This window comes from Tiliqua scincoides, chromosome 2 (genome assembly GCF_035046505.1).
Source record: "Tiliqua scincoides isolate rTilSci1 chromosome 2, rTilSci1.hap2, whole genome shotgun sequence".
NCBI classification, from domain to species: domain Eukaryota; kingdom Metazoa; phylum Chordata; class Lepidosauria; order Squamata; family Scincidae; genus Tiliqua; species Tiliqua scincoides.
In genome coordinates this window covers 205,723,728-205,736,834 of record NC_089822.1, presented here as the reverse complement: position 1 = coordinate 205,736,834, position 13,107 = coordinate 205,723,728, and the positions used below count along the sequence as shown (strand labels likewise).

The 13,107-nt window shown below is 42.9% G+C and overlaps 1 protein-coding gene and 1 pseudogene across 1 annotated transcript in view; one reads left to right on the top strand and one right to left on the bottom strand.

Moving 5' to 3' along the window:
- The window catches only part of CACNA2D2 (calcium voltage-gated channel auxiliary subunit alpha2delta 2), a 632,244-nt gene that overhangs the window by 75,473 nt on the left and 543,664 nt on the right, over nt 1-13,107 (top strand). The window lies entirely within an intron of this gene.
- Nucleotides 1,567-1,683, bottom strand: LOC136642910 (5S ribosomal RNA; annotated as a pseudogene).

Sequence of the window (13,107 nt, the reverse complement as noted above, 5' to 3'; positions counted from 1 at the left end):
GACCTATTAGTAACCACTAATAACAGAGAGCACAGCAAAGGAAAAACAGGTAAGGTGGAAAGGCTAAATAGGAAAGTCTTCAGCCCCCACAGGAAGGCTGACAGGGAGTTCTTCTGGGTTCTTCATTGATAAGATTGCTTCCTGCCACTCATCTTAAAGATTATTTTACCTACAAACTGTAATCCTTTAAAATATTTCCATTTGGATTTTCTGAGACAGCAGGGAACAAGTCTCCTCTGGGGGTCCTAAGGTTTGTTTTTAAATGCGATTTCTGTTCACTTCATGTGAACTGCACAGCTTTAAGATAACATGTACAGAAGCTGCCAAAATAGAAAGCATTAGGGGGACTGATTTGACTACACCCTGGCCTGACAACAAAGCTCTTTTGTTTGGATGTGCAAAGTTTGTGTCCCATATTATATTTATGTGTGGAGCAATTTTGTGCATGGAACTGAGGATAGATGTTTGTCCAATGGCTGGCTGAAATGCCATTGTAAGGAGGCTGAGGGCCCAATCCTGTGCAACTTTTCAGTGCCTATGCAGCTGAATGGGGTACGCCAGTGGGGCATGCACTGAATCCTGTGGTAGGGAATGCAGTCACAGAAGACTCCTCAAGGTAAGGGAATGTTTGTTCCCTTGTTTGGGGCTGCATTGCAGCTGCATCAGTGCTGGAAAGTTGGATAAGGTCCTGAGGCTTGTAATACAGTGGCAGGACTGCTAGAGGCTTTTTGTACTTTGCACATGTCATCTGTCCAGTGGGGTAGTAGAGCCTCACTGCAACATGCAAACAGCCCCTCCCCATCTGAGCCATTCCTGGAGGTGGGAGCAAAAGCAGGACAAGAGGGGGGCGGGACTGGTGGAGCTCTGCTCTGCCTATCCTGAACCCTGTGTTGGGCCAGAAGGTCAGGCCATGAAAAGGCCGGCACAAATTTGAGTAGCCCCATTGCAGGATCTGCGCCCTTACCTGGGGGAAGGGGATGGTCCCCTTCCCCCGAGGAGATGCCGGCGACTGCCTGGCAGGCATATCATGCTGCGGCTGCCATTTTGGCACCACTGCTCCTCCTGACACTTGGCAGCTCAGGATTGGGCTGTAAGAGTCCAGTCCTGTTCAGGTCTGCTCAGAAGCAACTTCTGTTATAGCTAGTGGAGCTTATTCCCAGGTAAGAGTGAATAGGATTGCAGTCTTGGCCCTGAAGCTGGGAATAAATTATTTAATGTGCATGTTTGTGTTTGTTTTGCTGGATTTATATCTAATTTTCCAGTAGTATGAATGAAGCAGTTTGCCCCTTGTCATGTGGAATGTCCCATACCAACACCAGCAGCGGGGAGGTGAGATGTTGGTGTGGTAACACTAACGTTCACAGTGATGGGACAGAGCAATCTGGTAAACAATACATGACTTCTGGGATATGTGAAGAATCCACTCTTGCCACAGCAATTTTTGTCAGCAACTGCAACACTGTGAGCATAAGTGATTTGAACAGTAGCAAGCTGAGACCTTGTAGGAAGGGAAACAAAATGTGATGAATTGGTTGGCAACCTTCAGTCTTGAAAGACTGTGGTACAAGCCTACAGCACCCAGTATTCCCAGCCGGTCTCCCATCCAAGTACTAACCAGGCCTGACCCTGCTTAGCTTCCAAGATCAGATGAGATTGGGCATGTGCAAGGTAACAGTTGCAACATAACGTGGTAAAGGCAAAGTGCAATCCTAAACACACTTTCCTGGGATATATAATGGTACTTGAATATAATGATACTTACATGTACTCTACTCAGACATGCATAGAATTGTGATCTAAGACCACTTCCCTCTTTGCTGTACTGTGCTTCTGAACTCCTTGGTCATACAGTGTACTGTAGCTTTACCCCTGTTGACTCATCATGTCATTAGAGCAAGGAGGCCTCCATGAAATTCAGTGTTGACGGCAAAGAGGTCTTGAAATTGACCATTTCTGCACATGTAACAGTCAGGTCTTCAATGTTGTGTATGCCATTTTGGTTAGGAACGTGGGTCTAATCAGCAGAGTGAATTCCAGCTCTACATCACAAGTTCTGACCACAAACCAGTGAAGTGCACAACTGTTTTTTTCCACTTAGTGCCTGTATGATTTCTAGAGTGTGTGCTTGGAAACAGATAAGGTTAATGAACTGATACTATGGCTAGTCAGGAAATAGGTTTTCTCCTTTGTTTAAAATATTTTTCCTTGTTCTTTTTGAATGGATATGGAGCGTCAATTTGTACAAAATGAAAATTCATTTTGATTTTTCACACAGTGAACCACAGTTTGTACAATTTCTATTCATATGCACTAATGTTTTCAGTGTTCACTCTTTTAATCATGACACATGCTATCAAATATATTTTGAAAGTTGTCTAGAGTGAAAAATACAAGGTGGAAATCTTAAGCATAGAGATGTCTGTTTCTAGTGAGTAAGATAGGAGTACAGCCCAAGTCTTACTGAACACAACGGGCTTACTTCTGAATAAAATAAACAACACCATTTTCAAACACCTTTACTTATGCTGGTTTTTAGTGAACCATAATCACACAGTGTACTCTTCTTTGTCCTAGTCATTTCAGCTTAATTAGATTGGCTCTTGGCTTAGGAATTTACTAGCTTTATTGCTGGAAGGGTGAACTAAATGCATATTTGTGAATAGAGGGAATATATGCCCATCACAACTATCAATATTGGCAAAGCAGCATTTTAAATGGTTAAATGGTTAGTATTTGAACTGTGACTTCTCTAAAGCGGAAGAGGGCAACATAGGCTTATGGACCACATTTGGTATTAGTAAGGCTCTTCCTATGACCTGTACAGTCTCATGCTTCCTTCTTCAGACTGAAAATGGTTGTTGCTAAATCTGTCCTGTTGATTGGCTGGTTGTTGCTACTGCCTGCTACTGCCACGTCCTGTGGCAAGGAGTTCCACAGACCAACCACACGCTGGTAAAGAAATATTTTCTTTTGTCTGTCCTAACGCTCCCAACACTCAATTTTAGTGGATGTCCCCTGGTTCTGGTGTTATGTGAGAGTGTAAAAAAAGCAACATAATTTATTTTAAAATTTTGCTTAAGTGTTGGAGGGAAAATACTATTGGCTTTGAGAAACTGGATGTGAAAGGCATGTTAAAAAACCTTATGATCACTCATGTGATCATCCTCCTTAGCAGATGGTTTAACTCACACCTTCAGTTCAGAGAAGAGGTCAGTGAAAGGGCTTGCAGTCTGCTCAGTAAAATATTGAGGGCTATTCAATTTCAATTTATTTTACAAATATATGTTTAATGATTGTATATTGCAAGCAAATTTGTCAAAATCTTGTATGCACAACAAAATCCTCTTAGGTGAATATCTGATAATGGATTAAAACTGTTAAATGATTAAAACTGGTTTTGCCAAATGGCAGAATGTGCAGGTTATGCAATGCTTCCTTACTTTATTTTCCTGTTCATGTTTTTTAAGCCACTGCCGTAAACTGGCCTAATTCTCCCATCTATGATTAGGCCTCTGGAATCTATTATATCAGTGTTTCTCAAACTGTGGGTCGGGACCCACTAAGTGGATCACGAGTCAATATCAGGTGGGTCCCAACTCATTTCAATATTTTATTTTGAAATGCTTGATGCTACTTGATGCTACTTGGTATGTGGCTGCATCTGGGGGACTTGATGCTACTATGGTATGTGGCTGCATCTGGGGGAATGTGATTCATCTGCAGTTTTAACAGGCTGCCATGTATATGCTTTTAACAATGATAGTAAATGGGACTTACTTACTCCTGGGTAAGTGTAGATAGGATTGCAGCTTTGAATTGTTAAAAAATTTCCTGCTTGATAATGTCACTTCTGGTCATGACATCACTTCCGGTGGGTCCTGATAGATTCTCATTCTAAAAAGTTTGTCCCAGTACTAAATGTGTGAGAACCACTATTATATGATAGGATCCAGGGAACAAAAGTGAAGACTACTTTTCTAATTACTGTATTTTGCTATGACATCCTTCAACCACTTGGTTTTTCTTGCTGCTTGAAGGGTATTACCTGACAACGTTTTTTTTATAGTGTGGATGCGTGTGCATGAAGGCCCTATGCATAAAGGGTGATTTGATATAATACTTCAAGGGCATTAGATGGTCTCACATTTAAGTTAAGGCATTTGGTTTTCCCTGTTGAAAATAACGGATTGGATTTCTAATGTCTGTTCTGCCGACATACTGAACTGCCTGTTGTGCCAAATTTCCATTACAAGCTTGTTCTAGAGAACTTATGTCCACTTTAAGCTAATTAGTTCCCCTTTCACTTGAAATAGCCCTAATTCTGTAGAAAGCACTGGTGGACCCTCTGGATCAAATCACCTCTGCCAGAAATATACAGGTATTTGATGGTCTTAGACAAGCAGCTTCCTCTCAGCATTACTTCTCAGCTGCTGTATGGGGTAATAACTTCGACTGCGTTCCTGTACACACTTACTGGGAGGAAGTCCCATTCAATTCAATGGAGATACTGCCACTTACAACAGTGGTTCTCAAACTGGGGCATTGTGATGCGACAGCCAGAGAGCCCTGGCCTCTGCCCCCTTAAGAGATGGGGAGGGGGGAAGGCAGTGACACAATCCGCTTTGGGGGGGGCACAGGGGCTTGCTGCCACTTACCAGAGACTGCAGCAGCCTCCCCTACAGGTAGCCCCTGTGCCAGCCTCCGCAGGGCTTCCCACGCTGCAGGGTCAGTAAAAATTGCGATCACGACGACTTCTGGTTTCATGAATGCAAAACCAGAAGTGGTTGTGATCGCGATTTTGAGGATCTCCGCAGTATGGGGAGCCCTGCGGAGGGTGGAATGGGGGCTCCCCGAATCCTGGGGAGGTTACTGCAGGCTCTAGTAAGTGACAGCAATTCCCCGAGTCCTGCCAAAGTAGTGCGATCCAGCAAATTGCGTCACTGCCTTTCCTCCACCCCCACACACACTTACTGCAGCTCAAACTCTCCCTGAGAGTTTGAGAACTGCTGCCTTACAGGGTTGTTGTAAGGATATGTATTCAAGAGAATACATGTGAAACACTTTGCACAGAAAGTACTACACAAATTCTAAGTACAGGTGTGCCCCCTATATCCGTGGGGGTTCTGGAACCCTCTCCCATGGTTAAGTGAAACCATGGACAAAGGTGAGTGCCCCCTGCAACCTCTGGAGGTGAGGATAGCTCTTCTTCCCCTCGCCTCTGTTGGGTTGTCTGAGTCCAACAGAGGCAGTGGACATCCAGAAGGGGCGCCCGGGGGGGGCACGGGCCTGATCTGTGGATAAATGAATCCATGGATATGGAATCCATGGATATGGGGCCCCCCTGTATTAGTATTGGGATATGGCAGTGCAAAAGGGACTCCACTTTTACAGCCCATTCTGCTCGGTATCCACTTCTCCTGGTGTGATTTGTTGAAACACTGATAAGAAAGCATTTTATACTGGGGAAAAGTTCAAACATTTTGATATTTGAAAGCAGTGTTTCGCCTAAGGGTGGTTTGGGGGTTGGCTTTTTGTGTGTTTACATTGCATAATTCTCAGCTGTTAAATAATCAGAAATCAAGAGAACCGAAACACTGGCAAGTGGTGAACTTGGAACTTTTCAAATGAAAAGAATATTTTCCCTCTCAGTCAATGCTTTCAACATCTTGAAATCTGCATATTTCACAGTTTGCAAATATTGATTGTTTTCCAACTGGTGAATGTTTGAAAATAGTTTGTCAGTGAGAATATGTTGTGGGGGGGAAACACACACCACATTTCACTCCTCATGATTTTTCCTTGTTGGAGGGATTTATGGAAGCCTCAAAAAGAGTGGCATTTTCCCTTATCCAGCTCCCTCTTTGTATTGCAGATTTCCAAATTGTTTTTCACTTGGACAACTATGTTTGGTTTTATTTTTGCTTGGCATGACTTTTCTTGCTCAAATTTTGGCCGTGTTCTGTTAGCTGTTTGTCTGCTTGCAATGTGGTGTCATCAATTCCCCTCTTGAGGAAGGGATCCGGCGTGATAACTTCTTGTTTAGCATAACCCTGATTAAACTGTCAGAGGTTGAGTCTGACTCTGAGTCATTAGTCACTGTCAGCATTGAAGCATTCAACTGGAAGGACTACAAGTGGAGGGAGAGAGGAGAGACAGTAAGAGCCAAGAGGGCTGTGCTCCAATAGCATCAGTGGCTTAGTATTTATGGGGGAGGGGGGATAAGAACTCTGGCTGTTTTATGATCCTGTTTCCACTTGGCCTATTTGATTCAACAGTATTATCTTAGGGGCTCCAATGGCACCTCACTGATTGCTGCTCATTTTCTCAGGAATGTTTGGTAGTTCTGATCAATAATTTCAATGCTGTAATGATAGGAGAAAAGCAGCTTGTAATGTGGGGCAGATGGAGTAATGGCCTGTCCAATGTTTGTTTATAGGTACCTTTCCTTGTTCTGTTTAGCATGTGATATTTTTGTCTCTTTCTGGCTAAATATAGTTCCCTCTGTTGTTTGTTTAAAATGCTTCTTCCCTGAGAATTCTTTTAAACCAAGCTGCTGGTGGGTGGCTTCTGTTTCTTGGCTTGTTGATAATAATAATAATAATAATAATAATAATAATAATAATAATAATAATAAACTTTATTTATATCCCGCCCTTCTCCCTAAAGGGACCCAGGGCGGCTAACAACATGTAAAAAAACACATTTAAAAACATAAATTAAGACAAATAGCAGATAAAAACATTAAAAACACATTAACAGAGACCATAAAAATAGTAGTCAGATTAAAAGACAGAATAAAAAGAGTACAAAAGAGCAAGTCACAGAGGAATCAGGCCTGTAAAAACTACAAAATGTGTAAAAAATGTTATAAAGGCCAAAAAATCAGAAGGCTTGTGTAAACAGCAGTGCCTTCAGGCCTCACCGGAAACTCTCAAGAGAGGGAGCCATTCTCAAGTCAAGGGGAAGGGAGTTCCATAATGTTGGTGCCACTACCGAGAAGGCCCTATTTCTTGCAGCCGCCCCCCAGACCTCCTTGGGTGGCGGCACTTGTAAGAAGGCCTTCTCTGATGACCTGAGAGGCTGGGCTGGATTGTACGGGAGTAGGCGGTCTCTAAGATATCCTGGCCCAGAGCAGTATAGGGCTTTAAAGGTCAAAACCAGCACCTTGAATTGGGCCCGGAAACGAATGGGCAGCCAATGTAGCCCCCGGAGAAGTGGACTGACAGAGTCAAACCGCCTAGCTCCAGTGACCACACGGATAATGGAGAGAGAGTTGAACTGAGAGGTGCAACTCGGCTCTAGGAGGTAAGGATTGAGACAGAGGAACCATAATTAGGATGAGGAAATCATATGAAAGCTATAGATCCATCTCTCTATCTATGGCTAGTCTAGTGTGTTCCCCATGCCATGCAATTCTCTGCCTTTTGCTCATTGTGGCCATTCTGCTTGGCATGCTCTCCAGTTCTTCTGTGGCTATAATGTCAATTGGTGGGCTAGAGATGAAAAACTGCCAGTCACACACTGTGTCAACCACACTTGATGGAGGAAAACATACTGGAGTAACCCATTTGTTGTCCGGCACCATGGGTATCTCAGGGCAATTTTGCTGTATGATCACAATAATGTGCACATTTCACACAAGTATGTATTCAATAAAATTGCAGGAGATATACTGAAACTGTAGGGAAACAGGTCTCATGAGTATAGCCTTTTAAATGGGTAGCTTGTTATGTGAGAAATAGCCCGTAAGCTACAGTAAGGGAACTAATGGGAATCTAGAGGTAGGGGCATTTCTGTAACTGTTTATAACTTCTGTTCTCAGATTTCTGCTCTCTCTTTATGGCAGCTTAAAAACCACAATGGAAGTATGTCTCCATCTCTCCATTATTTAAATATTTGATATTTATTGGCAGAAAAGTACGGTAGTCTCAAGTGATTTAAAGTTCTTGTATAGTTAATGGAACACAATTTATTTTTTATTGACATAGTACAAGTGTCTGGTGTTTCTTTTTTTTTAAATTTTTGCTTGCTTGGCACTCAGCCAGAGAAACGATTAAGTAGGGAACCTGAATGAAAATCAAGTGAAAATGGATGAGTGAATATGGGGACTTCAGAATATTTAAGTTTGAAAGCAAAGTAGGAAGAAAGATTAGCATTCAGGGAAGTGGAGATGAAGAAGAGGTGGTGGGCAGCAGTTGCTCAGTAAGTAACTGTCCTCTGCTTCTCTGCCTTGCTTGCCTTGGGTGGTTTGTCAGTCAGTCCCCTTGCCCCTGTGTGCAGACTGGTAGTCGTGCTTTTGGGTGGGATGTGCCAGTTGGCCTGATGGCTGCTGGCATATGCATAGGGGGGTGTCTGCTGGGGTGACATGGCCATGCCCGCAGCACTTCTAGGCTCTGCCAGTAAAAGTTCAGTGATTCTGCGTTCCACTTGGCATAACATAGCTAATGAACTTAACAAGCTCAAGGGGCACTAAAACCTCTCTGCTCTTGTTAGGCGGCACAGCTGAGAGCAGGACAAAAGGGGAAGTGAGAGCAAGCAGAACGTGGACGTTCTGTTCAAATGAAATAATGGAGAGGAGCCTATAATATTTCGAGTCAAGCCTGCATTGGAAATGGGGGGGTATGTATTTTTCCTAGAATGCTGCAAATAGATTGCAAGTGTGTACAGTTGGAGGAAGGGTGTTGCAGGATGGAGTAGAAGTAGTGGAGAGAGAGAAAGAGAGAGAGAATTAAGAGTGTCCTGGTTATGCCGCAGGCTACAGCTGTGCAGGTGGCACAGCGTGATTGAGGGTAAAGAGAGAGTGAAAAATAGGCAGCTCTTGCAAATGCTGCAGTGCAGTTCTGAGCCCAAGAGCTGAGCAGAGTGAACACAAGCCTAGGCCCTGCAGAGCAGTTCTTATCAGAGAGTTGAATTAACTGTGCTTTCCTTGAAGATGGCATTCCCTTTAACCCCTTACTTCATTCCCCCATTGAAATATCTGAAGACGTTTTTCTGCTCTCATGTGAAACAGTCAGGTTTCTTTCTAACTCCAGGGAAAGTGCTGGCGTTCAGCTCCTGCTGGGAGGAAAAAGCTAGAGCCCAGCTTTCTTCCTCTGCGCCCTGATTAGCAACTTGTGCTGCAGTGCATGAGGTGAGGACTCTTAGCTGGTGGAGAGAGCAGGCACTACACAAAGTTCTCACCTTCAAGAGATTGTTTTCTAAAAAGTAGTGCAGCATTCGGTCTGCAGCGCCTCTTTGTGTCATCTCTCGGTATCAACGGTCCTAAGTTCTGCTTGGAGCACTTGGTGTGTCCTTGTGGCAAGTTGGCTCAGTTTCGTGGGCTGCTTATGAGTGTTAATGCTCTCTTTATGTGTCATGAATCCTAAAGACGTCAAACATAAGTTGTGCATCCATGTTCAGGCATGTTTTCGGAAGCCAGTTAGGTCTCGTAAGATTAGAGACATTAACAGGTCCCACTAAATTTTGTTGGATTGTAAACTCTTGAATAGCCATCCTCAGGAATCTTCTTTAATGAATTACAAGACTGACTTTTACACAGAATGAGTCTTTCCAAGTGATGTGGTTTTTCATATGATGATGGACAGGATCTCAGTATCTTTTCTGAAGGTAGTACTGTTGCTAGATTACAATGCTTTTTCAGCTTGCAAGCAGTGGACCAAGAAAACGTGGGTTATTTTTCTACCTAGCAGGCCTATGGGTAGTAACTGCTGTATGATAGTGAGAATAATAAGGGCTACCCTTATAGCCATCTGTGATTATTACCAATTTATGTGGTTCCAATTTAGTAATTCCTTAATGTTTACTTGTTCAATTTTTCAAAAAAATGCTTTGCTTTGTTGTACCATCCAAATGCTGCTGTAGCCATTTAAAGATTAAAAACAACGTTGGCAGCAAGTCTACCTTCATAGAACTAAAACAAAACATTAGGAACCAACAAGTATTCATGAAATGGCTGTCCTTGTTGCAAAGGGGATTTAAATCAATCCACTCTGAAAAGCACATTCTCCCCCTCCCCAATCATATTCCTAATTATTATATTTTCTGTCCTTATCATTGGCACTTTCAACCCTGGATGCAAGTGAAGATGCTCTGCAGCATCTAAGGCGTGCTTATAGTTGGCATCCATCCTAGAGTGGATGACAAACATGCTCTCCACTGCCTCCTTCTTTCAGTTAGTAGTGCTGAGTGGGGGGGGGGGGCATTAGTGTGAGGTGCTTTTTTGCTTTGAGGGTTACTGGGTGCAGGGAGGCCTTGTAATCCCCAGCACTCTCTGGGTTATGGGCCCAATCCGATCCAACTTTCCAGAACCGGTGCAGCCGCAGTGCAGCCCCAAGGTAAGGGAACAAATGTTCCCTTTATTTGCCTCCCCACCACAGGATGCAGTGCACGCCCCATTGACATGGCTGCACTGGAAAATTGAATATGATTGGGCCCTATGTCATCAAGAGTATGCTGGGGCCTGATTTTGGAGACCAGCAGATGAATCAAGGCCTAATATGTTTCAGTTTTGTTGCAGAGACTGCAGTGTGTGGTTGGGGTTACTCTCCTCAAGTTCTTCTCAGGTTCTGAGAAGTGAGACTAAGGTCAGAAGGAATGTATAACATGCCCCAGTTAAGTAAAGTCTGAAGTTGCTAGTTTTGGTTATTTGCACAAATAAATTGTTGTTGTTGAAGAATCCTGAAGTGCATCTCTTTTAGCAAACATGTTTAAAGCGCAGGGAACAAAAAGTCAGGAATAAATTTGCTCCAGGGGTCAGAGTCAAGAGGGGACATGGGATGGTCAAGCCTGGAGTCAATGCTGAGTGACAAGGCAGGAGTCAAACCCAAACATGACAGCCAGGAAGAACTGTTGCCGGACAAAGTCACAGCCTAAGCTAGGATCCTGTGCCAAACACCATGGGGAGAAAAGGTGGGGTTGGAGCCAATTCAGAACCTGGGAACTCTTTACTCTTCACTACATGGGCAACTACACTCAGAGCCATGTTCCCAGTTCTAGCTTTGGTAGCTTCTGTTGGTCCGCTGAATTAATGCAGTTTTTCCTGATTGTTTCCAGTTTACAGGGAGTTAGGGGTCATGAGGGCCCAATCCAAGCAAATGTTCCAGTGCCAATGATGGAACGTTTTTTGGTTCACAATGATCGTGACAGTGAAGGAATTCCTTCATTATTTTCTCAAAGTTTTATTTCTTCAGTGTAGATTAATTAACAAATCAATCACACAGAATTTGGGTACAAAACTTCACTCTGTCTGCCACACAGTCTTGTCTTCCAAAGAACCACACCCAAAAATCAAGAGTCTTTATAGGTCCGTGTCAACAAGTTACCCATGTGACTCTTCATGTAATTTCTATCTCCTCATTTGACCTATTATACATCTCCTATCATACATCTCCTTATTTGGCTATTTATTTGACTTCTGGCTACTGTATGCTCTTGCTTTCCTCTTGTCTCCAATGAGGCCTACAAGTTAACTTTTTAGACCTTTATCCTAGGCCAATGAAATAACTGACATTATATAAATAAACAGTTTCTTAATGCAAGAAACTTAATTTTCCCAACACCGATGCAGTCACAAGGTAAGGGAACAAATAATCCCTTACCTTGAGGAGGCCTCCATAACTGCAAGATTCAGCACACACCCTGTTGGCACAGCGGCATCAGCACTGGAATGCTGGATAGGATTGGGCCCTATGTTTCATCCACTCTTGTAATGTAAGCTAAATAACATCTTGGTGCTAAAACAATTCACTCAAAAATATCCCCTTGATTTCAATGGAATCTTCCCATAAATCAGTTTAGGATTCTAGCCATTCAGCATGATCCTTGGAAGTAAGTCTCACTCTGTCCAATGCTTTCTCTTAGATAAGTGTGCGTGGGCTTGCAACCTTAGCTAACAAAGTAAATTCCTCCGGTGCAATGATGCACAGTTAGCAAGCATGTCAGGCCCAATGACTTAGCAGGAGTTTCCTGAGATTGGAGAGATATTAGTATTTAATTGGAATGCAAGCTCTAAGTAGTTAGATTAATCAACTGTAGCTTTAGTTGATTAGTGGTGACCAATTTTATTTGGTGAAGTGAAAGTGAAGGATGTATTTGTTTATGTCTGAAGCTGTTTTGGTTATAGTGTGTGTATTAGAAAATTAAAAATAGAAAATATTAAAACAGTTATTTATTTCAGTTCAGTGCTATTCTGGTTTGCCACAAATATAACCAGAAGTGACATGCAAATATAAAACAATAAAATCAAGGTAATAAATTTTTAAAAAATCTGTCTTTAAAATATGAGAATAAAATGATTAGCGGCACTGAACGAGCAAAAACAATTTAAAACAGCAGAAACGCTTGTATACCAAAACCCTATCAAAATTTAAAACAAGTTTTCAGTATCTATCCTAGATCTCTCTAAGAAGAGAAGCCTTCACCGTTTAGCCACTACCACCAAGAAGGCCCTGTCCCTGGTACCTACCAATCGCATTTCCATTACAGACTGACCTTTCCTCTAAGAGGTAGATTCTATTTTTAAAATTGTAAGTTGTCCCACACTCCTTTCAGTTTCTCAAAAATATACTGCTATTGAGGCTTTGGTGACTGATATGCTGATATACTTTATACATACATTGGCTAAAAGGCAGGTAATTCACCAACCAGAGGCACCAAAGTAACAAAATGCAGATGAAGTCTTAGTTTTTGGGAATATTTCTACAGCATGATGATGCACCTGTATTTCTGGGAAAATCAGTGGACTGTAGCCAGCCTGAGCAGAGGAACACCGGCAAGATCATACACCAAGAATTCCTTACCTACATGTGTTTTGGGTACTTGACCTCTAGGACCTTCAACCTGTTTGCCTGGGCTACTCATAGTTGGTGGTTTTGTTTGGAAACACAGACGACATCCTGATGGGTGGAGATGTACAAGTCTTCCTGTCTTTGTATTAGACCCTCTGCAGGGCTCCCCAACCTTCAGAAAGTGAAAGCGGAACAATTGTGCCCCGCCTCTAGTTTGCAATCGCAAACCGGAAGTGGAGCATGATCGCTCTGCTTTCACTTTCTAAGGCATGGGGAGCCCTATGGACAGTCGCGCAGGGCTCCCTGCACCCTTGGGAGGCGG